Source organism: Grus americana, chromosome 24 (assembly GCF_028858705.1).
Source record: "Grus americana isolate bGruAme1 chromosome 24, bGruAme1.mat, whole genome shotgun sequence".
In the NCBI taxonomy this organism is placed as follows: Eukaryota; Metazoa; Chordata; class Aves; order Gruiformes; family Gruidae; genus Grus; species Grus americana.
The window spans coordinates 7,470,533-7,497,064 of record NC_072875.1 but is presented as its reverse complement, the minus strand read 5'-3'; the positions used below and the strand labels follow the sequence as shown (position 1 = coordinate 7,497,064).

Sequence of the window (26,532 nt, the reverse complement as noted above, 5' to 3'; positions counted from 1 at the left end):
AATAACTCCCGTCTCCTCAGGCTGGTCAATGCTGAAAGGCACGTAATGATTTTTTTTTTATTATTTTGATGGGTTTTTCCCCCCTTATACACGAAGATAGATGCGCTCCAACGGCATCGTATTGTCAGAGCCGTAAATTAGGGGAGCGGGGACAGATCGTTTCATCCTCCCCTCTCCGCCTTCTGAGCTGCCTTGTCAAACTTCTTCCAAACTCAAGCTGCGAGCTGCGCTTTTTCCTTCTCAGAGAAAATCCCTCACCCCGTTTAAAGACTGGCAATATATTCTCCTTTTCCCGCTTCTAATGTGACGTGACATAAAGGGTATCGACCGTTAAAGGTTGGCAATACTCAGGTGGAATGAGGAAAACGGGGAAAAAAAGAGGATGGAGAGGAGCCAGGGCCAAGGGGGAGGGAGGGAAATACAGTCGGAAGGAAAACAGAGAGACATGGATTTATCCGACTGGAAGTAGCAACGTTGTGGGGATCCTTCTCCTGCTGTCAACAGCTCATTTATGGTGGAACTGGGGGAAATGACAACAAGCAAATGAACCAGAGCGGGGGGAAAAAAAAACAGAAAGGAAGAAAAAAATTAAATAAGAGGAAAAAAAATCCCCAAATTGTGTTTGAAACGATCGGCGGGGCAAACACATCCTTGACTGCCTCTCTACCCTTATCTGGCAGCACCACTCCAGCACCTAATCTCAATTAAATTGCAGAGAGAGGTTGTAAGCCGGCCCTGAAAGAAAGAAGCAGAAATGTCAGCAGCCCGGGGGGAGGCGAGGGGTGGGGGGACGAGCCCCACATCGGCACCAGGAGGCCGGAGCAGGGAGGTGAGAGGAGATCGCTGCCGGGGGAAATCCCGCCAGGGCTCCCAGCGGCGAGAGGAGGGGCGGGGGGAAGCACGGCTAAACCCGCCGTCGCAGCCTCCGGAGCTTGTTTCCATCAATGACCGCGTAAAGAGCATCGGGGTTGGTGCATGAACATCTCCTTCCTGGCACGCGGCAGCGGGCGCCGCAATCTGCCGCGTACGGCAAATAAACAAACGCACCCTCCCACGCTCCCTCTGCACGGCTTGGACGGGAACGGGAGCCGAACGGTGCCAGAGCGAACCGCGCCGAAACAAGCCTTGTCTGAAAAAAAGATCCGGATGGCCATTTCTCCGCTCGCTTTGAGGGCACCTTTCGCGAGGAGAGGAGACGCGAACAGCTCTGCGAGGTCTGAGAGCCGCCCGCGTCCACGCTGTTGCCCCCAAAATATCAGACGTATGTCGGCGCACGCTCATCGCGGCCTCAAAATGATGCCAATGTGTCTAACCGCCCCGTCAGAGCAGGCCAGGGAGGATGCGAGAGGTTTAGGGAGGCCGAGCTGCTGCCTTGCAGCCACCCACCTCGCCTTTGCAACCCCGGCACTGACGGCAAAGCGCCGAGGGCATCGACCGCTGCGTTCTCCCGCGCGTCCTTCCCGTCCCTTTGGCAGGCGCAGGAGGACGGCTGTGAGCTGCCAACGGTGGCAGCACCTAAGGAACCCAGCTGAGGAGACGGGGTCGGTTAAACCCTGGGTGTTTCTTCCACCGCCAGCCCCACGATGCTCAGGGCATCCCCCACAGCATGGGGCAGGGCCGTGGGGTTTTGCACCCAGGGGATTCGCGGGCAGCTACCCTCGCACGGGAGTTTCCCAACCAAGAAGCTGGAGAACAAACCGGAGGACGCCAACGGAGAGATGTCAATTTTTGGTGCCACCACACAAGCAGAGACACTCCGACCCCCAGGAGCCCGAGCATCTCCCGATAGCAAAACCCACCCTGAAAAGCCACGTTTTGGTCCACCTACAGGCAACTTCATCAAGCCAAGTTCATAAACGACGTATTTTCCTCCCTGAATTATTTATCGCTCCCAGGCTTGTGCGGCCGAAGTGGTTTTCACTCAAAAGGTGCTGCCATCCCACCTTGCTGCGAGTTTGGGAAAGAAAGAGCCAGGCAGAGAGAAAGGAGGATGCGATGCCGCGGGAAATATTCGGCTGCGGGTTCCGTCTGGCTGGTGCTCACCCCTCCTCACCGCCATCCCCAGTGTTGTCGTGGGAGCCGGCTGAAAGTTTTCACCCAATTTATCATCTTCTTTCCAAGGGAAAGAAAAGCTGACGCGGGACTTCGTGAATCATCAGAGTACTCTGTTTTCAGATATATATATTTTTTTTTTCCTAATTCAGAAAACTCAACAAATGGCCAGTGGCAATGTTTTCAAAATGAAGCGACTGTAACGTGAAAAATAAACTGTTGAGAAATAACCCCTCAATGCCGAAATGAAATGTGCTAAATTGTTTTTTTTTTTTTAAAAAAAAGGAGAGAAAAAAAAGGTGTGAGCCATTCAGAATAATTCCAGTTTAACTCCTCAGCACATCAAATATTGAAAATAAAAACCCAATCAACATGAAAATAATGATTTTGGTTGAAACTGGGTTGCAATTAGCCCACCTCTGTTGCTGCCGGCCTGGGGGGCTGCCAGCCCCCCCTGCTCCTCGCTGCTACCGAACGTGCTTGAAAATGTCCCCGGCGAGCTGGAGAAACCCAGAAATTGCCAAATCTCACCCTAAAACAGCCCCCCGAGGGCCGATCTCCCAGGGAAATCCTGCAATGGCACCCCGGGGTATCCCCACCCGTGCCGGGGGGGGGGGACACGACCTGCCCCCCCAGACAAACCCCCTGCGAAAGCCCCATCGGCATCTTTCCCTCCTCCTAAAATTCAGGGGACTTTTTAACGACACTGGTAAAGTCCGAACAAACGGGAAACCATAATTCGGACGAAACGGCTGAGGATGGAAACAGCATCGCCAGCGTAAAAACTCCTCCATGGAGCGCAGATGGGAGGGAGAGGGTAATCTTCTGGAAAAGCCTCTAATTGTCTGCCCACACTAATAATTTCAGCGAGCGTTTCCCCCCCCCACCCCTCCCCGCGTATAATTACAGCGCTCCATCTGTCTATCAGCAGGTTTTTTACAGCTCCTTACGGCAGCCGGGCTCTCATCCTCGCAGCCAGACAAGGGTGGTTGGGGTTTGGGTTGGGTTGTTGTGGTTTTTTTCCCTCGAAGATTTAAGGATGCTTCTGACGCGCGTCCCAAAGACAAGGCTCTGGGGAGAGCAAATCTGTCTCCGAGGCCGGCTAAGACTCTATTAAAAAAAAAAAAAAAAAAAAAGTCGTATAATGGCTACGAGCTCCGTTCCGGTGCCAAAGCAGGAGGGGCCGAGGGGGCTGGTTTGTTTTCAGCAGTTTGCTGTTGCTTTAGGGTTGTTGTTGTGTGTGGGTTTGGTTTTTTTCTTTAGGAAATCTTCCTTTTTTAATTCACTCCCAGTAAATTTGGCCTCTCTACACCAGCTACGCGCCACTGGCTGTTGCGTGAGCCGGGATGAAAACACCCACGGGAGTGCCCGAGCTCTACAGGTGTAAGGGAGAGAGTCCCGGGGGGCTGGTTTACAGATCCGGTTTATTTTCCCCCCCTTCTCCTGCCCCTTTCCGACAACGAGCAGGTGAGGATGCTCCAACCGGGGATGTTTGGCACCGTGGGCTTTTCTCCAGCCCCTTCCCACGGGAATCCCAGGTGAGGTGGGAAACTGTGGGGCTCGACGAAGCTTTGACACCCACAAACTTCAGACAAATCCCAGCAGGGAGGGTTCAGGTCCACCGCAGTTAGAGATAACCCAACAAAGGCCACATTCATCCCAAAACAGCCTTTGAAAGCGGCGGTGTGTCTCTTCGCAAAAAAAAATATATATATATATATGAAAAATACATACGTATTTATAAACTGGCACTGCACGGAGGATAAAAGGGCTGTTTGAGCAAGGTAGCTATAGTTAAATTATCTCCACGCATTTCAATCATTTTGCAACATCAAGGCTCATTTTTCAATATCATGGTCCTTTTGACGCTAAATGAATTGCCTGATTTGCGGTGGGGTTTTTTTCCTTAGACTCCCTTTCCAGAGGCATTTCTGGCTGAGGCGTGTCAGAGGCTATCCGTCCGCCTAGCCACCCCAAACACCAAAACGTCACGTTGCAATACGCCAGCACGCCGGGAAGAAAATTTCGCTAGATATTAGGCTGTGCCCCCAAAACCGCTCATTACTCTGAGCAAACCTGCGGGGTGATGAAGAGGGTGGATTGCTCCACATGCACGGAGAGGTTTGGGAAAGCACGAGCTGAGCAGCGGTACCCGAGCATCACCTTCCCAGCGGGCAGGAGCATCTCCTGCCGGGGCTCTGCAGTCTGAGGTTGGTGCCACGAGCTGGTCTCTTTTTACCCCCCAAAAATGCAATGAAATAATATTCTGGCCGCTGTGTTGCAAGTGGGGAATGAAGCGTGGCAATAAGGCGGTTCCAAGATGTCCAGGAAAAGAACAGGACCGGAAGAAAACGCAATTTTTACCAACTTTGATAGAAACTTTCCAGAATCCGCTCATTTTAACCTCGAAGGTGACTGCAGTCCTGTCAAGGCTGCATCGACACGATGACTTGACAGAGTCCCCTTTGTCTGGGCTTTTTGAGGGCTTTCTTTTCATCCCAACCAGTTTATCCAATCTTTTTTTTCTTTTTTTTTTTTTTTTTTCTGGGATAGCAAACTTCAGAAGGAATTCTCTTAATCCATACAACTAATTGGATGCAGCAGCTCTCACGGACTATCAGTAACAGCCCAGGCAGAGCCTAGTGATCCGATGGCACCGTGATCTAACGCCGGCTGGCAGCAACGCCCAGGAGCTCCCAAAGTTTCTGGGATGCTCAAGACTCTTTCCAGAGATGACAGCTTATTCCTCCCCTTGATTCGTGCTCCCGTGAAGCTGGGATAGAGCCCAGCTCTCTCATTTTTGGATAATTTCACAAAACATCATCTACCTCCCGCCTCTCGGCAGGGTCGGAGGGGGCCCGTTGACCTGCGGCTGCCTGGATGGGCTTTAGCATCCCTCTGCCGCTCCACAACGCCGCTCGTGCAAAACCAAACAGCCTCCGAGATATAAATTACAGGTGCGTGTTTTCAGCCCCCTGGAGCAATCCCTGTGTAACCAGTAACGCGCAGCGCCTCGGCTGGGAATAAAGCGTATTTTACACCAGGGTAACAGGTAATATTTCCCCTTGGGCTGGAGAAATTGGGATTGCGGCACTTCCTCCCCCCTTGGCAGCACCCCGAGAGCTCGCATCCCGCTTGCATCCTGCCGATGCCAGGGTTTCGTGACTGCAAATACGTCAAAGGAGATGGAGGAAAATATTCCCGCCTGCCACCTTCTTCCCAGGCAAGATGCGAGGAACGCTCGGAAATCTGAAAGGCAGGTGAAAGGCCCATCGCTGGAAACCCTGGATCCTCTGCCCGGGGTGGTGCGCGCGGCTCTGCAGCCGTCAACTACACCCTCCGCACACCCACACGTCTCCCCTGCCCGTACATATATATATATATATGTATGTTTATCCCTACAGTCGCCTGGTTTTTTCCTTCCCCCTTGATAATGTTTATCACATTTTCTCCTGGCAAACTGCAGCGCTGCCTCGCTTTTCAAAGGAACTAAATGAGCCTGTGAAGTCAAGCATTGGAGAGTATCAAAAAGTCTGAAATAAATAGTATCAGAATAATGATCCTCTAATAGCACAGATTGTTTGTTGCTGTCGGTTACTTTTTCTCTTTTTTTTTTCTTTTCTTCCCCCTGTTGTTGTTTGTGCTAAAAGAGCACCCGGTTGGGATCCTTGTTTCCTTTTTAAAAGCCGCATTAAAAGGGGAAGCAATTAAATTTCGATTAAAGCCAGCAGTCGCTCCCCTGCCTGGCCTCCCATTTCCTTGCAAGGCACAAATGTACCCAGCGACGGCGTTTTAAAAGACAACGCTGACCCCGGAGGAACCGAACTGTCTGGGTAATGGCGCAGGGAGCCTTTCACCTTCCCATCAGCAACACGAAACTTCAGCCAGAGCAATTGCCGTGGCTTTTTGCAAAGCTCTTGCTTCTCCGCAGGGTACCGCGGTCACGCAGACACTCGGAGGGATTTTCATTTTCCCCCTCCAGTGGGTTTCCAGCACCGTGCCAGCAACTTTTCCCAATGCCAAACATGATTTCTAATAAATAATCGAGCGAAAGGCGAGGAGGCTGGTGATTCCCTCCCCAACTCGGGGGAGGAGGATGCTCGGTGGCGGGCTGCCCTGGGATGGACACGGCGAGCAAACAGCTCTCCCCAGCGCGCCAGCTTTCCCAACGAAAGGTGAACGAGCCCTTAAAGCTCCCGTTAGCATGGGCGCGAACAGGAGCTCGGGGAAAATCATTCCTTAAGTGGCTCTCTCGATGAATAACCATCACCTTTCATATTTATTAAGGCACAGCCTCCTCCGTCTACGCCTGGGGATGCGGGCTGGGAACTCCCACCGTGCCAAGGAAAGGCGGCGGGGAAAAAAAAATAGCCCACATGTAATTAAGTGTCTCAAGTAAAGAGTTGATTTAGATTTAATAAGAATGTTATTCTAAGTCAAACAAATGCCAATTGATTATTAAGAACCTCATTACTGGAGTGTAACACCTGTCACCGCCAGGTTTTTTTTCTTCTTTTTTAGCTGCAGACTTGTTAAATCTCAATAAATACCCTTTTAATAATTAATTAGCATTTAATTAATAGACAATAACAGCTGAGAAAGGTTGGTGTATCCTTACGCATTGAACACAAGCTGCCTGGGGGCTGAGACACGACGCAAACCGGGACCTGAGGACCTGTCTGCGGCGGAGAGACTTGCATCCAACGCCTCGGTCCGCAAGCTGCTGAGCACCCGCTAGTGCTGCTCAGCCCCGGGCAGGAGGATGGTCTGAAGCACCCCGCGGGTTCCCAGCCGGGACCTGAGATGCCCGAGTGGATGCAGCTGAAATTTTTGCACTCTGCGGCACCTCTCCGAGGAACAGACAACTCTGGAGATGCTGGGAAGCCTCGTTGTAGCCCCACCAAATTTTCTTGAGGAACTAAAACCACAGCAGCCAAAACTAAATGATCAAAATACTTCAAGGAATTATGGAGATTTGTTTTGACACTTGAAAAAAATAACAGGGGGGCTTTTTCCCACTTTAGTTTACTTTTCATTTCAAATTATCCCTCACTCTTAGTGAAACCTGTACACAAACACTCGTTGCTAAGAGGGAACATTTCACCCGGGAGTTGAGCAAAACGTTGCATTTGATCTCAACCTCTTTCTTTTTTTTTTTTTTTTTGACTGATTTGCTGAAAATCACAAAGAATTTTCCTTAGGCTCAACCCAAAGCAAACCGTTCCCTAACCCCATCCCCAGTTATTGCTACAACCTCTAGCAACCCACAAAGCAGTTACTCACGCGACTCCTCTTCCCCCTTCCCAGCTGCCCATGCCCATGGCCTTCGATCCACGCCTCGTCTGGTTGACACCGAATTCCCCGGGGGTTCACCAGCGCTGCCGCAAACGTGGGTGCGTTGCCTCCTCCCCCCCTCCCCGGCGGGATAACAGAGGGTTTGCTGCTTTGTGGATCAAGCTGTATTTAAAGCGCACCCCCGAACGCTTTGTCCTGAGCCCGTTCCCCGTCAGACCCCGACAACCAGGTGCCGCGTGGATTTGGCCAGCCACGGGTTACCGTCTTGTTTCCTTCCTGATTTATGGAAACTCCTGCACCGCATCCTAATAAGAAATCAGTTCCTGTCATCATCTTTATTTCTTATTCCGAGCTGCAACACTAAAACACTTCACGGTGATTACAAATAGCAAAGTTATTTTTTGCCAAGCCTTCGCATCAGAACTTAATAGCATGGTGTAATGCCACCCCGTGCTGATGTGTGGCATATTTAATATCCATCTTTCTTAGAAATAACAGTGTTCTGAAATTAGAAGGGACTTCAGCAGCGAAATAATTAATGTGGATAACCATCATAAATGCCACAAATGGAACAAATACAGATGGCAGTGAACCATGATTGCTAATACTCTAACCTGTTGTGACAGAACTTAAAGAATCGAAACCCTTTTTCCCAGAGGCCGGTGGGGGAAAAAAAAAAGGAAAAAAAAAAAAAAAAGAAAAGAAGGGGGGTTTCTCTAATTGCATCGTCCCTTCTCGTTACCAGCCACCCAGCCCGCGACGCGCAGGCTTTACCTGCGCTCCCGAGCCTGCTGCACCCCATTAGCATCACGCTCTAATTAGAGGCAGGTTTTTCAGCGCAAGGGTATTGGTGGGTTAGTATTAGATGGGGATTCAGCACAGTCTGCTTTGCACCTGAATTTTGATGCAGAAATGGCCAATCCAGCCAGTAGCGAATTGAACCCATCCCATATGGCCTTTATTATTATTTTTTTTTGGAGAGAAAGCCTTGCGGCACGTCCTCATCACCTCTTATTTTGGGAAAGCATCCCTTCTTGCATCCATTTGGTGGGTGCTCTTTGGGCCAGGTACCTTTTAGCTCTGAGCAGCTGATGCTCTGAGCCTTAAATGTGCTTTAAAAGAGGAGAGGATAGCAGAAATTAGAGGAAACAGCTCCGTTGTCAAGAGGGCAGCTGCGACGGGCACCTTGGAGGGATCCGGAGTGGCGGGAGGGGATGCCCAGCCCATCCGCCTGTGAGCAGGAGGGGCGCAGGCTGCAGGACGCCGCACCGTAGCACAGTCTAGCACCGGGGTTTTCACTGCTTCCCCCGAGACTTTAACTTTTCCTTTCAATTATCTCTGGAAAATCAGTAGCGAAGCTTTTTTTCGGCAGTAACCCCACGCTGTGCAAAACCGACACCGACCCCTTTCTCGGGCTGGGGACTCAAGGCCGGCCGGCCCCTCGGTCCTCGCCCGCAGCGCTCCCAGGCAGGCGCTGACGCAGCGCTCGGGTAACTCCTGCAGGTTCGTTCCCCCCACGCCAAACGCCCCAAGGGAGGGGAGGAGGGCTGCGAGGGTGCGAGTTCACAGAGTGCCTCTGAGGGAGACGATGCGAAGCCCGAGGGGTTCTGCGACGCTGTACGAGGCTCGCCTCCCCCGTCACCAAACGGCACCTTATACTTCAGCAGCACCAGCAAAACCACATAAATGCTCAAGACGTAAGCGATGGACACCGGACTAAAGGAAAAAATACCTTGCAAAGCCCACCTCACTCCAAACTGCGCAGACAACAGCAGATCGCATCCCCTGGGTACATCACCCAGAGCTGACATTCGAGCACCTCCAAGACTCGGGCTCCCAGCGCTCCCCAGCTGCAGCACGGACACGACCTTGCTTCAGTCCCGAGGGCGTCACGGCCACGGCAGCCCCGACCCTGCTCTGCATTGCCGGTACCCGCTCAACACCGGACATTTCAAGATTAAACAGTGATTGATGAGTGTGGATGTCCACCTGCAGAAACCCAACCTCTGGTGGACATAGTGGGGTTTTAAGTTTCCTTAAAACTCCTTTTTTGCCCCGGGCAGGGTGGGGGCTTCGCACCCAGCAGCAGCCCGCTGGCTCGGGGTGATGCAGAGGGTTTCAGAGGGCTCCGACAGTCAGCCCCATCTGAATTTTGTGGTTCTCCGGGGCTGCAGCACCGTGGTTTGACAGCCTGCTTCACTCACCCCACAAAGGAAGAGCGAAGGTATTTTTACACCTAGCCCGTCCTGCCGAAGGAGCCTGGTCTGCTCGCCCAGCCCTTGGAAAACAAGCAAGGAAGTGAAGATGCAGGCACCAAAGCAAAAGCCAAAGCAGAGAGTGATTTTCCTAACTCGTTCGCCTAACGGACAAGATGCAAAAGGAGCTAGCTGGCAGATGGGTACCCTAGGGGTACGCCAGGTTGTCGCTCCCTATAAGGCATCGCAGAGAAACCGCCGCGCATCTTCCCTCCCTCCGCCCAGGAGAGGGAACAGGAATAACCCTCGCAAAATTTCGGCAGCCTCCTCCCTCCGGAGAGGGAAGCAGGGCCGTGCTCGCGTCCGCTCCGGCCGTGGGAGCATCCCTTCATCCTCGCTTCCAGAGAGAGTTTCTGCGCTCCTCGTTAAAACTCTGTGTACACGACGAACGGGGGAGAGAGGAGCTGGCCAAGGGTTATTTATTGTGCCAGCGTGAAGTCATTGAGGCAGGAGGCGAGTGCGAAGCGTGACATCTTGTGATGTATGGGTTAGGACAGCTTGGTGCTGAGAATGCCATGAAGTATTAATCTCAAGGAGATGGTACTGAACTCAAGAGAGACTTAACAGCAGCACTGAGAGATCAAAGATATGATATCTCTGGCAGAGCGTGCTATCAGAAGTGATCATAAGAAAAACAAAGGGGTCATTTTAGTGCCTTCTGCATTAGCACAGTGACTCGTAGCCTCCGGGCAGAGGCAAACAGCAATTTTTTTCCTGAACCGAACCAATGTGCACATGGGATTTTCTGACATTTCTTTACATCTCATTGTGGGCTGCCAATAAACGGAGGCATAATAACGTCAAATCGGTTTTCCTTCGCAACTCGTGAGCTGCCCTCGGTATTTTTTTCCCTTTTGGAGCTTTCCAGATACAAACTCTTAAGACCTCTAAACGCAAAACTTCAGCAGTAAACGAATGCTTAAGCATCTAGGTCAAAACAACGTCTGCATGCCGGGAAAATCCTGGCAGCAGGCTTTCAGCCACGCAGTTTGCAAGGGGGGAAAACGGGAAATCCTGTCCTTGCTAAACCTACGATTGCTTTGAGAAAGGGCTTCACGTGGTATTGAATTTTCACCTAGGCACCAAAGAAAATTGACTGTATTTAGAGCTAGCCATTTCCAAAATAAAATTATGCTTTTCTCTATTGAGAGGCAAAGAGTTTGGCTAAGAAAGGAAAAATTTGCTCTCCTGCTTTCCTGACTGCTACGAAGTGTGGTCACCCCAGAAAGCCCCCAGCTCTCAGCCTCAACCCTCTGCCCCTCCAGCTGAAGCGGGAGAGGGAGCAGGTCTGCAGCTCCCCCCCCGACATTTGCACCAGCGATATTTCGAGATAACTCGTGCGTGGGTCCAGCCCGTCACTGAGGATCCTAGTTGCATTTGAAATGCTGCTCTTGCTGGGGTGACACACGTGCAGCGATGGGGAGAGGTCTTTGGTCCAGGTAACATTTGTCCTTGGGACGTGGGACCACCTGCCCTTGAACTTGGGTCGCTCGACGTGGCTGCTGATGGACGGTGTCCCGAGCGGAAGGTCAGACCCTGCCACGGTGGCCCTCGACTCTGGCACAGCCGTCATCACTTCGACAGGGACGAAATATCATCATCGGGCTGCCAAGGCTGCAAATCGCCCCGGAGTGACTGGAATATGGTGAAGGCAATTGCGCTTGGAAATCGTTAGGGCTGTCCGTCCCGCGCTGCAGACGGAGCTCTCTGACTGCTGGCTGCTCTCGACTGCCCTGGGAAGGAGCACTAAATCGATATTTCATGGGTAAAGCCCCTGCGCCCAGGGTGCTTCTTGCCTGCTGAGAAAGCAGCAGGACCCCCTGCCCAGCCCAGGAGACCCTGGGCTTGGGGACTGTCCCCTTTAGGCTTGTTCCCCCCGTGTTGTGCCTCAGTTTCCCCATATATAAAGCCCCTGTCAGTCTGCCTCTTAATTCCCCTATTTCATCCACAGCTGGCTGAACTTTCCGGGGGTCACTTCCCACTGCTTTTTAATTGCTTCCATTAGGTAACACCGTGCCCTGAAGGCTAGTCGGGGAAATCCTCTGTAAATCACAGTATTATCAGGACTAAGGAGAATTCATCCTCCCCAAGGACAGAGCTATTGTAGTCCTTGCACGGGCGAGGGCAAATGGCACAGGGAATAATTAAGAGATTTGCTCTATAGCCCAAAGGTGTTCAGCGCAGGAGTCAAGACAAATCTGACACTGATTTCTGGCCCTTAATTCAAACGGTGCTGTTCCGCTGACGGCGAGCGGAGCCGGGGAGGGGAGACGGTGCTGTGTCATCTCCCATCTCGGAGAAGGAGTGAGGCGCCCACGACGCTGCTGTTCGGCGCGTTTTGCACGGCCTCGGTCCTGACCCGAGTTTTCCAATTAGGTGGTGGGTGCCCTGCTATATTCAGGCGGTAGCGTGGCGATTGCACGTGGGCAGCGAGCGTGCTCCACACTAGAAATGGAGCGGCAGGCATCGCCAGGAGCAACGGGCGGCTGCGAGCACAGGGGAGCTCAAGAGAGCAGCGCTGGCGATGGCACGCGGTGGAGGATCGCAAGCGAGAACACACCAGAACCTGACCTGGGTGATCTAAAACTCATTAGGGCAAAGCTTGGGGAAGCAGAGAGCGGGATACGACCTCCGGCTGTAGGGAACAAAAATCACGGCGGACCCTGCTCATTTATAGGGGTGCAGCCCCACCACGGGGCTGAAGGAAAACCGTGCGCACCCCTGGCACGAGAAGAGGCTCTGTCCTTGCTCGCTTCAGGATCCCTCCTCTCCTGAAGTCTCCCTGGAAAGAAACCTGCTCTTCTCCAAGAACCAAGCTCTCATCAGCTTCCTTACGCCAACCGCCAAGCATGAGTCTGGTGGCCTCCTGGATTGTCACATACCATGAAGTCTGAATCATTGTTGTTCTGTTTCCATCACCGTTAATATTCTTAAAAGGTTCCTGGAAACACATTTATACATGGCTACATGAGCTGCTCCTGCATTGACTTGCAATTTAAATGCGAGTTTTAGCCAGGCTTTTGATGCACTGTTTACTTTAATTATTGTTCTACCCCTGTCTGTGTCTCGCCACGATGTCGTTTAATATTTTACACATCTCCCCAACTCCCCTTTCTGTCCCCAGTGTGTGCGACTCCACGTCTTCCCCCGCCTCCTCCCCACCCCGCGACTTGCACTTCTAACTTTTCAGGGGCCGGCTGTAAACGAGATGTGGCATGTCACTGAGATTATCCTCCCGCGGTGATGGCAGAGGGGATGAATAAATCAGTAATCAGATGCTCCCCAAGCTGGCACGGGGAGCCGATACCAACTACGTGCAGAGGCCGACTGGCAGATGCAGGTACTCAACCGCCAAAGGGACAGTAGGATGTTAAAAAACCCCAAGGCATCTTTCAAGGACGCATTGGAAAATGCAGGAAATTCGCTTTGCTCCTCGCGGCTGGCAGCAGCTCTGCGGTCCCAGGTTGCTCCAGCCACGCAGACGTGCAACTGGTTGACACACAAGGTGCCAGAAGATGGCACTCAAGAATGCGCAGCTATATTGCCTGGGTTTGCCAGCCCAATAAAGCCGACGATGTCTCCCTCTGGCTGCTTTTATACCAGCTCATTACGCTAGGCAAATTTTGGTCTGGGTTCCGCACGCTGCTGGTGTTAGGGTTGTTAATTAGGTACTCTTTCTCCGTTCTTTAACGGCCATCTAGATCACGTCGCCATGGGTGAGGGGCAATGCAAGCGTCTCCGCTCCTTCCCCAGCTGCCAGGACGCGAGCCAGGGCTGGACCGGGAGCCACGCGGGACCGTGCCGGGTGCTGAGGCAGAGCACCAAGCTGACGTGGCGCAGGACGCTTGCCAGACAGAAGTGGCTCCACGGCTACAGAAATACAAGGGACATTCCGGCAAATCGGGGCCAATGTCCAACCATCGGCAGCAGACGCAAGAGGCAGAAAATGACCTCGACCCCCCTGCTCTCATCCTGACCTCCACAACCTCTGGCGCTTTCCAGAGGAGGGCAGAGCACAAGGGTCCCAACGCCTCGTGACACAGCAGGAGACAAGCCCTGGTGCGCTCAAGACGGGCTGTCTTGCAGGAGCGGGGAGAGGAAAGACGCAGAGAGCCGCGGTGTGGTACGTGGGGAGAAACACGTACCCTCACCGTCAAAGCTCCCCGTGGCAGGGAGGGAGCAAAGTCTCTCTCTGCCGTTTCCCACTCTTTTTCTTCAGCAGGGGGACCGCAAACCGAACGAGCCGAGGGGCATTAAACCACGGGGCAAAGGGGAGCCGTGCTGAGCCACGAAACCACCCCACCTCTACGGTCGCCGTAAATTTGCTCGGGAAGAGCAAGGCGCGGTGCAAGGCAGAGGAGGCGGCCAAAGGGCAACGCGGAAAAGAGCTAAAAAAAGACTGATGGCGAAAGGAACCTCGGAGCATCCTGCCCTGTATCGCAGGCCTGTTGGGGCCAGTGCTTTGTTCACACCTAATACAGGCTCCAGGCCACGGCCAGGTGAGCAATCAATAACGCTGCAATGCAATGGAAGGCTAAAAAGTCTTGAGGGACAGAAAACCGATGCTGAACTCCAGGTAACATGCACTAAAGGGAGGCGGCGAGGCTCTGCCCGGGCAGCTGTCATACCACGACAGCCAGAGGAGAAACCGGAATTACTCACGGCAAGACATCCTTGCTGGATGCTGCTCCCTCCTCCTTCTCCGCTTCTTCTGGGGGAAATTGCTGCCGGGCAATAACGACCTCAACCCCCCTGCTCTCATCCTGACCTCCAAAACCTCTGGCGTTTTCCAGATGAGGGCAGAGCAGCGTTTTGGGTTTTTCCTCACTCTGTGAACCAATTTCCTCATTTTTTCCTTACTCAAGGGTTCCCCTTACCTTGCCCCGGAGCGTCCCATGCCTGCGAGACTTGCTCTGCAGAGGCAGGGGGAAGCTGGGCTCCCGCTCTGCCTTCACCACACGTGCCCGCGGTCCGCTCAGTAATTCTTGGAGCATCAAGCGAATTAATTTATCACTCAATGAAATTGCACCGAGCATTAATGAAGCCATTTAGTATTCACGCAGAACTTCTCCATTTCCACAAGTGCTCCATTGTAGTTCAGCATTTGTTGGGCAGTAATTAATGGTACTTAATCCTTAAATCCTTAAATTGTTTCTAATTTGGTAAGCAGCAGAGTTGCAGCAATCCCTCTCTGCGCTGCATTTCCGTAGGGTTGTTTGAGCCCCTCCTCGGGGTTAGCCAGAACATACCGACACTGCTCAGAGGCTGCGCCAGGGACGGAGGGCTCCGACTTTCTCTCATTTCTGTCGGCGCCTTTCTGAAAAACGACTTCATCTCTTTTACCCCTGTTTCCCCACTTGTGCAACTAAGGAAAATGCTGAGTTTTCCTTGCGAGGGTTAGGTGACAGCACAAAGAGCTCCTAAAGCAAAGCGATCAGCCTCTGGGAGAGGGGACGTTTTCATCTTTTGATCTCAAACGCACGTACAGGGGAAGCTGAGGGACACCGAGGCACAAAGCGGGACGACAACTCTGGAAGAGACCAGGAGCCTTTCACTCCTTGCTTTGCACGCAGAAAACGCCGCCTGTTCGTCGAGAGATGAAGCAAAACTTGCTGCTCTTTGCGCGTTTTATGGAAGCTCAGAGCGCGTCTCCACACAGCCACAGAAAGACAGACATCCTAGAGCGAGCAAAACACGCTTCCCCCATACGCAAGCACACGCAAAAGCCGCGTCCTTTTATTTCCCAGCGTTTTCCTTCGAAGACAACCCGAGTTTCGCGTCCAACGGCACAGCAGAGCTGATGCAGACAGAAGGAGCTGGCGCGCGCTTGTGGACGCGGCTCTGTAGAAGTGAAAGGGACGTCAGGCCAGTCTCTACCCCACACCCCCCGGGACAGCACCAGGGACCCGTCAGAACCTCCAACAGATATTTAACCTGTTCTTAACGAAGCTGCCAACGAAGCAGAGTCCGTCACAGCCCAAATTACCCGTTCCCATGCTCCACCACCCCAGCAGAAGGGTTTCTTTCTCCCATTTTATAGCCAACGTAAATCTTTCTTGCTGAAACCAAGCTGATTTCTTGTCGTCTCTCTGCCCTGAATGAAAGACAACTGTTCAGCATCTTACCTTGAAACAGAACATCCCTTATTTTCCAGACTTAGCAATCCCCAACCCTCTCAGCTTCTCCTCCTTGACAACTTTAAAAAAAATTAATAATCCTTCTTTTCTGGACACGCTTTGCATTTATCCTGCCGTGAGACGCCCCAGCTTACCACCTCTCCAAATGTTTGAATACACTCTAAGCTTCCTCAAACAATTCCCAAATATTTGGGGTTTCTGGTTTGTTTGGTTTTCTTGTTCGGGGAAAGAAAAACAAAAGGGGGGGGGGGAAATACCAATAAAGCTCCCAGCATTTCCTCATAAAGCTGAACCAGAGGAGTAGAAGTTTCCCCTTTTCGCCCCTTTTTCTGGCCATACCCACCCCAATCCTGACCCCACCATTGGGCAGGAGGAAAAAGACGGTATTAGGACAGGTTACGGACATCCGCAGAGACCAACCCACAAGGCTGAGGACCGCGTATTGTAGGTTCCTGTGCCAAATCAGCAGCCCTTTGTAAATCCCTACCGCGGGAGCGAGATGGAGAAGTGCAGACTCGTTTCTCGCCCAGGCTCTTTCGGTAGAGGTAACCTCCAGCCGCCCCCAGGAAGGGATATGAAAAGGTCTCTGGTTCGCAGTCGCTGAGGGGATTGGATGAGAAGAAGCGCTTACAACGTTTTTTGACACCGCACTTTGATCAATTTGACGGATTTAATATTACAGAAATATTTCATTTTTCAATGCGGATGGGAGAGAAAAAAAAAATCTAATCATCCATCCAGCAGGCCTCTATATTTGTCATAATTCACTGGAAAGAAAAGAAAAAAATAAAATCCCCCAAACCTCTGATTTAAAATCCAACTTAACCCGAGGTAATTTCCATCATTAATTCAAACTATGCGATATTCACTCTCTCCTTATTTTTAAAGCCATTGTTCTGGGTTTTTTTCAAGGTATTATTTAACCAAAGCAGCATCTAATTGTGTTTTCTCTCTGCATTCATTTTTAAGGAGGTAATGAACGCTACGGGAGAAACAGCACAATTGATTAATGCCGGGGAAGGCAGATGGGGCAGAATCCAAGGCACGGAATAAAATATGTTTTCATAAACATGAGTGCAAAGGAAGAAAAGGAGCCACCTCGAGAACATCAGGGAGAGGTTTCCACCTCCCACCTCCGCAAGGTGACGCGGAGCCTTTGCTGGAGGAGGCACCTTCCCAGTGACGCCAGGAATTCATGGGGTGCTCCTCGATTCTTCGGGAGCTGAACCAGTGCAGGGAGACTTGAACAAAGCCAGCGCTGGTGAAGTCCCTCCCGTTCGGCAGGCAGCGGGAGCTGCACCAGGAGAGGCTGGCCGAGCTTCGGAGCGTTCAAAGCAGAAGAGACCTTCTCTTCCGGAGATGGACCAAAGACGCCTTTCAGTATCCAAACCTTGTTCCAGTAAAATGTCTTGAGGACAGCAGATGTGATAACGCCTTGCTGATGGGAAGGAGCAACAGCCTAGGTCCTGCCTGAGACCTCTTCCAAATGAAACCTCTTCCAAAAACATCACTCCACGCTTGACCCCTTCTTCCCCATCTCCCTCTACCCCTTGTTTCCTTGGATGTGTAAAATGGATGATGATGGGGGAAGAGCAGCATTATTGTACCCCGAAACACGGCAGATACGACCACGGATTGGCCACGACACTCATCAAGAGGCTGGTTTCTGTTTATCTAGTTTCTGAGCCCTCTTGGCAAAAAAAAAGAGGAAAAAAAAACCCCAACCCAAAAAACCCCCACGGAAATAAACCCAGCCAAAGTCTGCCTGAGAAATGAGGTCAACAGGAGAAACACCCAATTAGCGGTGTTTTGTGGCTGGATGTGGTGTGCCAGCTGGGATTCGGGGACTTGCTGCGCCTCAGGAAAAAAGAAGGGAAGCTTAAAATAATAACATCTAGCACTCGGAGAGCATTTTGCATCTTCCCGGTGTGACATGAACTTTAATTAGTTTGTGAGTCGAGACACCGCTGGGCGAGCAATAGATCTCCGTGCGACATGACCGGTGCCGGGAGCACGTGCAAAGCCATGGGGGCCAGTTCGCAGAACGGGACACCTCTAATTTTGTGAGGCAGCGGAGCGAGGAGGAAAACTCCTGGCAGGAGGACGGAGCTGTCGTTTGAGTTTTGGAAGGGGCAGCGGCGAATTCGGCTCCGTGGCCGAACTCCAAGACAACTCCGCTTAGACGGAGGAGAGGTCACTGTGAAAAAAACAAAAACAACAAAAACACCCAACCTCAAATGCACTGGGCTTGATCGTGCAGTGCTTGAAATGAGGGCCGCAGGGTGAGGATTTAGTCTCTCCCGCTTCCCATCCCATGGAAGCTTGGCACGCTGCAGGAGGCACGCAGCGCCGCAGCCACGGGAGGTGCTGGGAAATTCAGGAGCTCGCTCGAGGCGAGCCGTCGGGATTCTGCTTTTGTCTTCCACCAGAAAATGCGTGGGCCAAAGCAGATTTCCAGTATCAAAGCAGGGGGGAAAGGGAGAACTGGCCGTTTTCCCATCAGAAATGTCTCCCTCCCAGAACTGTTTTGTGCCAGAAAATGCCGTGCCTCGTGTGATTCCTGACCAACTGCAATGGTAGCCAAGAGAAATTAGATGGCTGGGCGGTTGATGAGGTCTCTCCTCATTAGCAATCCAACAACGTGGGCAAAGGCTTGTTTATACTCTACATCCGCGCTGCTCCGGCACCGGTCACGTTTTCTGCTCGTGGCTGGTGCTCAGGAGAGAGAGGGCTCATACTGATAGGACATGACACGGTTTCTCCTGGAGCCCGCCGAGCTACGGATTGGGCTTTTAGTACTGATGGCCCGGGGTCGACTCCACGCTGACGATTTTGGCCGGGGAAGGGCAGTTACGCGGAGCCGAAACGGCGCCCTTTGGCGCAAAATCCAATTAGCAAAACAAGTGAACAAACCCCTTGGTGCTGGCCAAGCTGCCACGGGGGTCGGTACGTCCCACGGATGAGGAGCAGTTCCCACAAAACAAGTATGAAGATCTTGGTGCAGAGACTAACGGACGCATTGATGCCCGCAACCCCAAATTCAACCCTGCAATAATTAGAGACGGTGACGGTTTTAGGTGAAGGGACAAGAAAATAAGACCATACCTATCCCTTGTCACTCCTACCTCCGGCACTTCCCAGCATTAGATGGTACCTGGGCTGGGACATACCTGCCTGGCCAGCGAGCAACCACACGGTGGCTAAAATGATAAAGAATAATAAAGCTCTCGATAACATCCTTCAGTGGATGAGGAAATGAGTTCGGCTTTAACGAGTACCGCATCGGCTGAAACGAGAGTTGCCATCCGGCGGAGAGTCAACATCTGTTTTTACCCCGAGTTACTGAAACAACAGTCTGAAAAATTAAACAATAAACGTATTATTTGGGAAAGGGGCTTTACATCGGTGGGACATTAAAAGCAGAGAGATGGGCGCAAGTGCTGCGCAGCTCCCGGGTGCTCGACCCTTTTAAGCTTTTGCCCTCGTCTGCTAATTTGCTCACTCCCCCAGTAACAACCTGGGTTTCCTTCACCAGAGACAGCTTTAGCCTGAGGAAGGTATGGAAAGCAATAAAAAAAAAAACCCCAAACTGTTTCTGGGTCAGCACCAGTTCCTGTCCCCAAGGGGTTATTTAAACAACAATTTCTCCCTCGCCTCTGTGAAAGGCGAGACTTGGTCCCCACAGGCTGTTCCATCAATAACTCCTAAACTATCTTAAGGGCGGCAGCCTCGTCCTCCAAGGGCTTTTTGAAACGGCCTCCTGGATCGCAGGTTTTAGCTGCGCTGGTGCGGTGAAGCCAAAGGGGCTGATGGTGCTGAGGTCAGGGCAACGGGACCCGCTCGGGGCAGGGTTTCCTGCAGCACGCGAGATCCCCACAGCCACCCACGCGGCAGCTCCACCGTCTCCAGTGGCACCCGAGTGCCTTTCCCCTTGGTTGCGTCTCGCTAAAGATGCTCAGGATAAATACTCTTCATCGCCCTGGGCTGAAGGCTTTTCCTTCAGCGGTCATTAACCTCGGCTGCAAACAGCTGGGTCAGGAGCAAAGCGGGCACCCCCAGCAACGCACGATAAATTCACCCCAAGAGCAAGGAGGGGAAGTCCGTACGGCTACTGAGAGGGGAAGAGAGGGAGAGCGATACCCGTACCCAAACGGCCGGTCCCCAGGGACACCCACTCCAGCCCACCCCCAGGAGCGGAGATGCGTATCCCTAGGAAACCCAGCCCACGATACAGCTTTTCTGCGGGAATTTCCAGACAACCACTATCTCCCCTTGCCTTGCGTCCAGCCAGCATGTCTGCATGACCTTGAGAACAACCTCCGGTGGCCCGTGACTCAATTTCCCATCTATCAACCCCCCCTCATCTGTTCCGCTTTGTTCACGAGCATCAGCTCTTCCGAGCCCGCTGCTCACCGCCGCACCAGCGCCGTGACCCGGGGAGGGCTCCGGCCCCTCGCCGCCGGCTGCTTGCGGATGCGCACGGGGAAAACAAACCAGCCAAAAGCAGAATCAGGCCCAAGCAATCTCTTTTTCTGACACGCTGACTTTGCTGAGAGACCAAACATTGCCGTAGAGAAAGATATAAAAAAAATAAAAGTAAGGATGTCGTAGAGCATGCTGTGTCCTGAGAAAGTTTCTGAAGAGGGGCAAAAGGAAACGGCCGGGTTGCAGGATCGGGCCAGGCGGAAGAAGGACATCTTCCCGCGGTCACTCGCACTTTTGAATTTCCAGCACCTGTTTTTTCCGGTGCGCGGCAGCAGAACAGGCGATGGGCACATCTGCTCACAGCGTGAGCTCTGGGAAACCGGGACCCCTTACAGCAATCCCTTTCCTAAGGCCTGACCCCGCGAACGCGGCCCATGAGACCACAGACCTGCGCGGGACCTTATTCCCGGAGAGAGGGTTTGGAAAGAGAGGAAACCAAGCCAACAGACGGCCACCATCGCCCGTCGGAGAGGCTTTCCACGGCCGCCCGGTCCTCTCCCCCTGCGCACGCTCAGCCCGTTGCGCCGACGAGGATGCGCTTAGCCCCCCGGGTGTGCTACGGGGGACGGAGAGGTTTCGGAGGGAGGGAAGATGGATTGCACGGTACATCACCGACGTGAGATGAGAAGGGCAAAATCCGTGCTGGGAGGCGGGCTCGGTCTCTGTGCGAGGAGCGGCGAGATGCACCAGAGCGTCGCGAGCTGCGGCGTGCTCCGTACGCCATTAAACCTTGTGCTAATTCAGCTGGGGTTTGCTTCCCTGATTACGCCCAAAGAGCCACTTCAGCTCTTACAGGGTTTCCGCACCAAAACCAGTGGCGGCGCGCGATCAAACCCGAGCACTGAAGCTTCAAGGTTAAGAATTCCTGGCTGCCTTCCTCACTGCCGGGGAAGCGCCCAGGAGGAAACTGCTCTCAAATAATAATAATAATTAAAAAAAAAAAAAAAGAGGAGTTAAAAAAGGGATAAAAATGAGAATTCCCGACGCTGAAAACCTTCAAAGTGCAGTCAGATGTGCCAACGCTCCCAGCGACGGGGACGAGCCTGCGAAACGGATGGGGGAGGTTCAACTCTTACTCCGAGCCCTGGCCCCGTAACTGCGTGTTCCGTGCCCATCGCACGTACGGTCTGTCCAGCCCTGAGCTCTCCGGGGCAAAGACTTGCCTCCCATCACACCGAAAACTAGTTGGGGAACGGCCACGGCTCTGAAGGCAGAAGCTTGCAGCTGCCAGGCTCCTGGCTGTGAATAAGACCGTGGGGGCATCTAAATCTCACGCTCCCTGGAATGCTTCAGGGCTACATGTTATTCTGGAACAATTCCTTGCTGGACCAGAAAAATATTCTGAAAAAAAACCCCAATGCGTTTCCAGGGGAAAAGGGGAAAAAAAAAAAACCCCAAAACATGTTTTGACAAATCTTCTGCTGACAGCCTACTTCAACAAAATGGTTTTGGACTGGCCCAAAACACGCGCCTGAGAAGAAATATCACACGGGGACCCTCGTCCCAGGATAGTCTAAGCAAATAAATCCCCAGCAGCTGGGGAACCCACAAGGTTATCTCTGACTCAGCCCTCAGCCTTCCCCTTCGGGAGGGATGCTACATTTCTCATTTTTCTCCCATGCATTCGTTAGTAAGACTCAGCTCCATTCTCTTTAGGTGATATTTATATTTCTCTCATCTACTGCCTGTGATGGATGAGAAAGAGATTTCTCCCTACAAAACCATTTACAATGGAAAAAAGCCACAAGCACAATATAGAACTTTTGTGTGTGCGTCGCTTTAGACAAATAAACATTGCTCCTTTCTCTAAAACATCTAAACATCTTGTATAGGAAATATTAGATCTCAGTTGACTGGAAAATGAAACTAGTTTTATGTTCTCTTCCAAAGCCTCTTGTGATATTACCAATATTTTTTTTCCCCTGTCGAGAATAATGGCTTTTCTACAGGCCAGCAGATAGGAAAGTGCTTACATATATTTCTAGATGCAAACACTTCCCTGAATTACCTTGTCTTAATGTACTTCAGAGTTTGGTGCAAGTTCCTTGATGACTCCGGATAATCAGAGCCAGTGGATAACAGCCACGCTAAATAAATCAATCACTTCAGAAGCGGTAGATGATGACGATTAAGAAATTCCATGGGAGTCCACCCAGGTCTTGGGAAGCAGCTGGCTTAGGGCTGTTACAACATCAGTAATCCCATGCAACGGGGGAACACCAGAAGCAGAACTATTCAGGTTTTGAGGGGGTTTTTGGTGGGGTTTTTTTAATAGCAGGTTCCCTCCTGCAGATTAAGGATGAAAGGTAACGCCCCCCCCTCCCGATGAACACAGCCCCCTCCATTCTGCATATGCCTAAAGCTGTATCTGCTTGGAAAGGGCAGAAATTTTCCCACCTGCGCCCTTGCAAAAGAAAAATTACTTCTTGCTGAAAAACTGAGAATCCCAAACCAAAAGCATTAGCCAGCAAACCAGCCCCAACTGTATTTATTTATTGATGCCTGTCCTCCTCGTACTATAAAGCCTAGTATATTCAAAGCCTAGCCGCCAACAAAGTATCGCAATTTTTTATCTGCAAACTGAAAACCAGCAAGAAGTAGGAGTTCCATAAAAACAAACCCTTCTCAAAGCAAATGCATTGTATTTTTAGAAACCACATTTTGATGAAAATCTAATTTTCAGCCAAAAAAGGTTTCAGTGGAAACGTTGGACTAACCATGCAGAGAAGGCCCTGCACGAGGAAATGTCTCCATTCCTTTTAGGACGGGAACTGCAAAACAAAGGGCACGAAAAAATCCTACATTGTCACTACTTATCATTCCTGGTTAACAATATAAGATACATGATAGAAGCAAAACAATTTGGTGGCAGAACATCATAAATGAAGTCTGTTTTCCCTGGAAACTGCATAACCATTTGAATTAATTTAATTTGAAATATCAAATTAAATTAAACTGTAGAATAATCCCCAAGGGAAAGCATATTTCATTTGCAATGTCTTCTGATAGAGTATTCTCTGCCAAAAGTTTTGCTATGCATCTGGCTTTGGATCTAAATTTATTACATTAGCTCTGGGAAGACTTTTAATAGAAAGAGAGATTAAAGGGGAAGGAGGGGGGGAAAAAAAAAAAAAAAAGGAATTTCTGATGGGGGAAAAAAGACCCCAAACTTGATAAAGCCCGAAAGAAGTGCTGAACGTGGATGAATGCGGGCTGCTGAATCTCACCTGGCTCTGCCTGCACTGGTTTCAACCTCCAATCAAATGGGAATGAGACGTGGCATTAAACAACCCGAGCGCTGAAACTGCGTGTATCCATACGCACAAATACGATGTCTTCAAAACTACCTGACGAGCTACGACATCTTCTTAAACTTGCCAGCCAGCCTAATAGCAACCAAAAAAAATAAAATAAAAAAAAAAGGTCAGAAGATGATGAATGGAGAAAGATTACGTGCTTTCTAAATCAGCTTTGAAGGACAGAGACATGGAGGAAAGCACTTTCTTGGTCAGGTGGAGCCAGGCTAGGGTTTTCATTTCCAAAGCAGAGTAAAGGGGAGGGGAAAAAAATAAAAATCAAAATCAAAACCCACCAGAAGAACACTGTCTTATTAGTAACTGCTACCTTGCTTTTTAAATAATCTTCGAGATAAATACAATCTAGGACAGATCTCAAACACCCTCTGGTTCAACAGGTTGGAAGGAGGGAGGTGGTGACCCCATCGGTTTTCAAAATATAGGTCACACACAAAAGCAGCACTTACAAAATGAACGGTCTTGCTTTTCACGGCAAGAAATTGAAGAAAATTGCAGCCAGCAGCCGCCTGTAGGTTGATGCAGTGGGAATAATCTATTTCTTTCTTTCTTTTTCTTCCTTTTTTTTTTTTTTAAGTTTCCCCTGCGAGCAAATACAGAGCAGCAGATGTTGGCATGGAAGAAGGGATTTGCTCTAAACAAACAACCCAGTCCCTCCAAGAAAAGCTCTGCACCAAACCAAAACCAAGTACGCCCCCCCCTCCCCGTCCACTTCCCTCTCCTGCCCCCCTAAAATAAATACCCACGCTCAGAGGTATCTTAATCAAATCAAAAAGCATTAGGCCTTTAATCTTCGGCACTTCAGTAACCTCCCAGTTTGTTTTAAATCTTGATTGGGAGAATTATCCTGACAAGAAAATTAGCGGTAAGTCAATAAACCTGTAGCCTGGAGATAGAGCTGCGAGGAACCGGCGAGAGAATTCGTTTGATCACGCACACAAACGCGCCCGAGACGATGGACTGACTTGGCTGGCAAAGTTCATTACGATTTTAACCATGAAACCATGAAGTGCAGGTAATCATATTTAAAGAGATAAGAAACACAACCAGCGCAGGCCTCAGCCGCGACACAGAAATTCTCATTTATAGCAGTCATGGGTGGAAAATCAATACCCACTTTTGGATGCAAAAGGAATGTCAGACTTGACAAAGCTTCTTTGGATTTCTCTCCCCCCCTCCTCCCCTGCTCTTCTACCGCTTCAAAACCAAAAAACACAAGGAGATTTGCATGCTCGCTGCACCCAAGGCTCCCCCCCACCCCCAACTTGGCTCGCAATTCCTCGAGATTTTCTCTGGCAACAGCCTCATTCCATCTATCCTTGTCAGAGCGCATCTTCCTCCCCGGTCCAAGCAAATTGTCTTCGTGCCACTTACTCGCAATTCTCCTCTGCCTCCCTTCTGCGCGCACGTAGCTCTATCCCGCTCCATCGCCCGGAGGGGAGTTCCTATTTGCACGGGAATTGAGGAAGTCTGCTCCAAAAATACGTTTTGGGAAGAGGACAGATTATTCGCCAGCTTCTTTTAATTCATTTATAAGGTGATAGGGAGGAGAATTCTGCATTTTTTTTTCCCCTTTGCCCTCTACAAAACCCCACAAGAATGCATTATTGGCAGCAAATTGTTCAACAGGCTGTGATGTTTATGAACTTTGGGCGCTCAAGCCTCGTTATTTATGAACTGATTCTTTATGTAGCATTCGTTGAGAAATGGTTGACGCAAACATATTTCAGCCTTTGGGTTGCTCGCAAATGATTCACTGCGATATCGCTGAGGGCACACGCGTTCCCTTCACAAAACGAGTTTGCCTTTGATACACGGGCTCGGAGTGATTAAACATGAGTGTTCATTAGGAGAAAGAGCTACGGCAGCAGACGGAGAGGAGCTTCCACGCAGCTCGGGGAGCAGAAAACACCCACGACCTCGCACAACCCCCACTGCTCTGGCTACTGAACGAGAGGGAAAGGTGGGTTTGCAGCCCTGTAGATCAGGTAGCGCTCCTTCTGCTCCCTGCATGGGTGACTTCCATCTCCCCAAGGATCTTGCAAGACGCCTTCACAAGCCTTGGTGACACGAGCTAAATGATGGGGAGCGATGATGCCATCTGTATGGTACGTTCGGACGATACCTGGCAGGAAGGAGACCACACGACAGCTTCCTTTTCCTCAAAGCTTGTCCTGATCCTCCAAGCTGGGCTGGAAGGAAACAGGAGTTTCCATCACACCACCGCCAAAAAAAAAAAAAAAAAAGAATTCTCCTCCTTGAGACTTACCCACCTAGAAGGTGGAACGACCAGGACCGAGGGCTTGGTCTAAGTGAGCATCACCCAGAACTGGTTGTCATGTGGATGGGCTGACTTGGGCTCACCTCACCCTAATTTTCCCAGCTGGGAAGGGAGACATTGATCCAAGCATCCCCTCGGGAACAAAGAAATCACCAGGCAGCTCCTTGACCTCTCAACCTGCCCGCTGGTGGGATAACGAGTCCTGAAAGCTCAGTGACAGCCCCGGACTGACCTGGCGCTTGCAAAGGGGAGCAGGATGGCAGAGTTGAAGATGCAAAGTCTTTGAGACGGCCGTCAGACTACAGGCAAACGAAGCGGGGGGATCTCGTATTTTTATATACCACATTGCACACGCCGTTTCTGACTCTCAGAGCCCCGTGCCTCTCTGAGCACCGGCAATCAAGCAGAAAAGTTCTGGGGCAAGCTGTGAAATCTCTGAAATGAAAATCAATTCCATCTCCATTTCACAGCGACTAATGTGGCATTTACAACATAAACAATCGCTTCTGTTAGGGAGGGAAATTAAAAAGCCGTGCTACATAAAAAGGAACAATGTTTAAAGTTCTGGTGGAAACGAGCAGTCGGATTGGAGGTAATTACAAAAAGGGTGCTGGGCAGGCGAGCACCCGAGGCGCGCAGGGGCAGCGACTGCAACAGGCAGCTCTGCCGCCAGCTGAGCAAACCGCCTCGGGGGCAGAGCAACATGAACAAAA

General features: G+C 51.0%; 1 protein-coding gene across 7 annotated transcripts in view; it reads right to left on the bottom strand.

Annotated features, from left to right (window-relative positions):
- Positions 1 to 26,532, bottom strand: part of KIRREL3 (kirre like nephrin family adhesion molecule 3) — a 325,022-nt gene that overhangs the window by 177,360 nt on the left and 121,130 nt on the right. Inside the window, exon 1 of one of the 7 annotated variants that reach the window (XM_054803324.1) lies at positions 14,480 to 14,556. The exons of 5 other annotated variants lie outside the window; for them this stretch is intronic. The gene's annotated coding sequence lies outside the window, so the exon portion shown is untranslated. Of the gene's footprint in view, positions 1 to 3,002; positions 3,011 to 14,479; positions 14,557 to 26,532 lie in introns of those variants that run through there. One more of the 7 variants, XM_054803329.1, reaches the window with a different exon arrangement.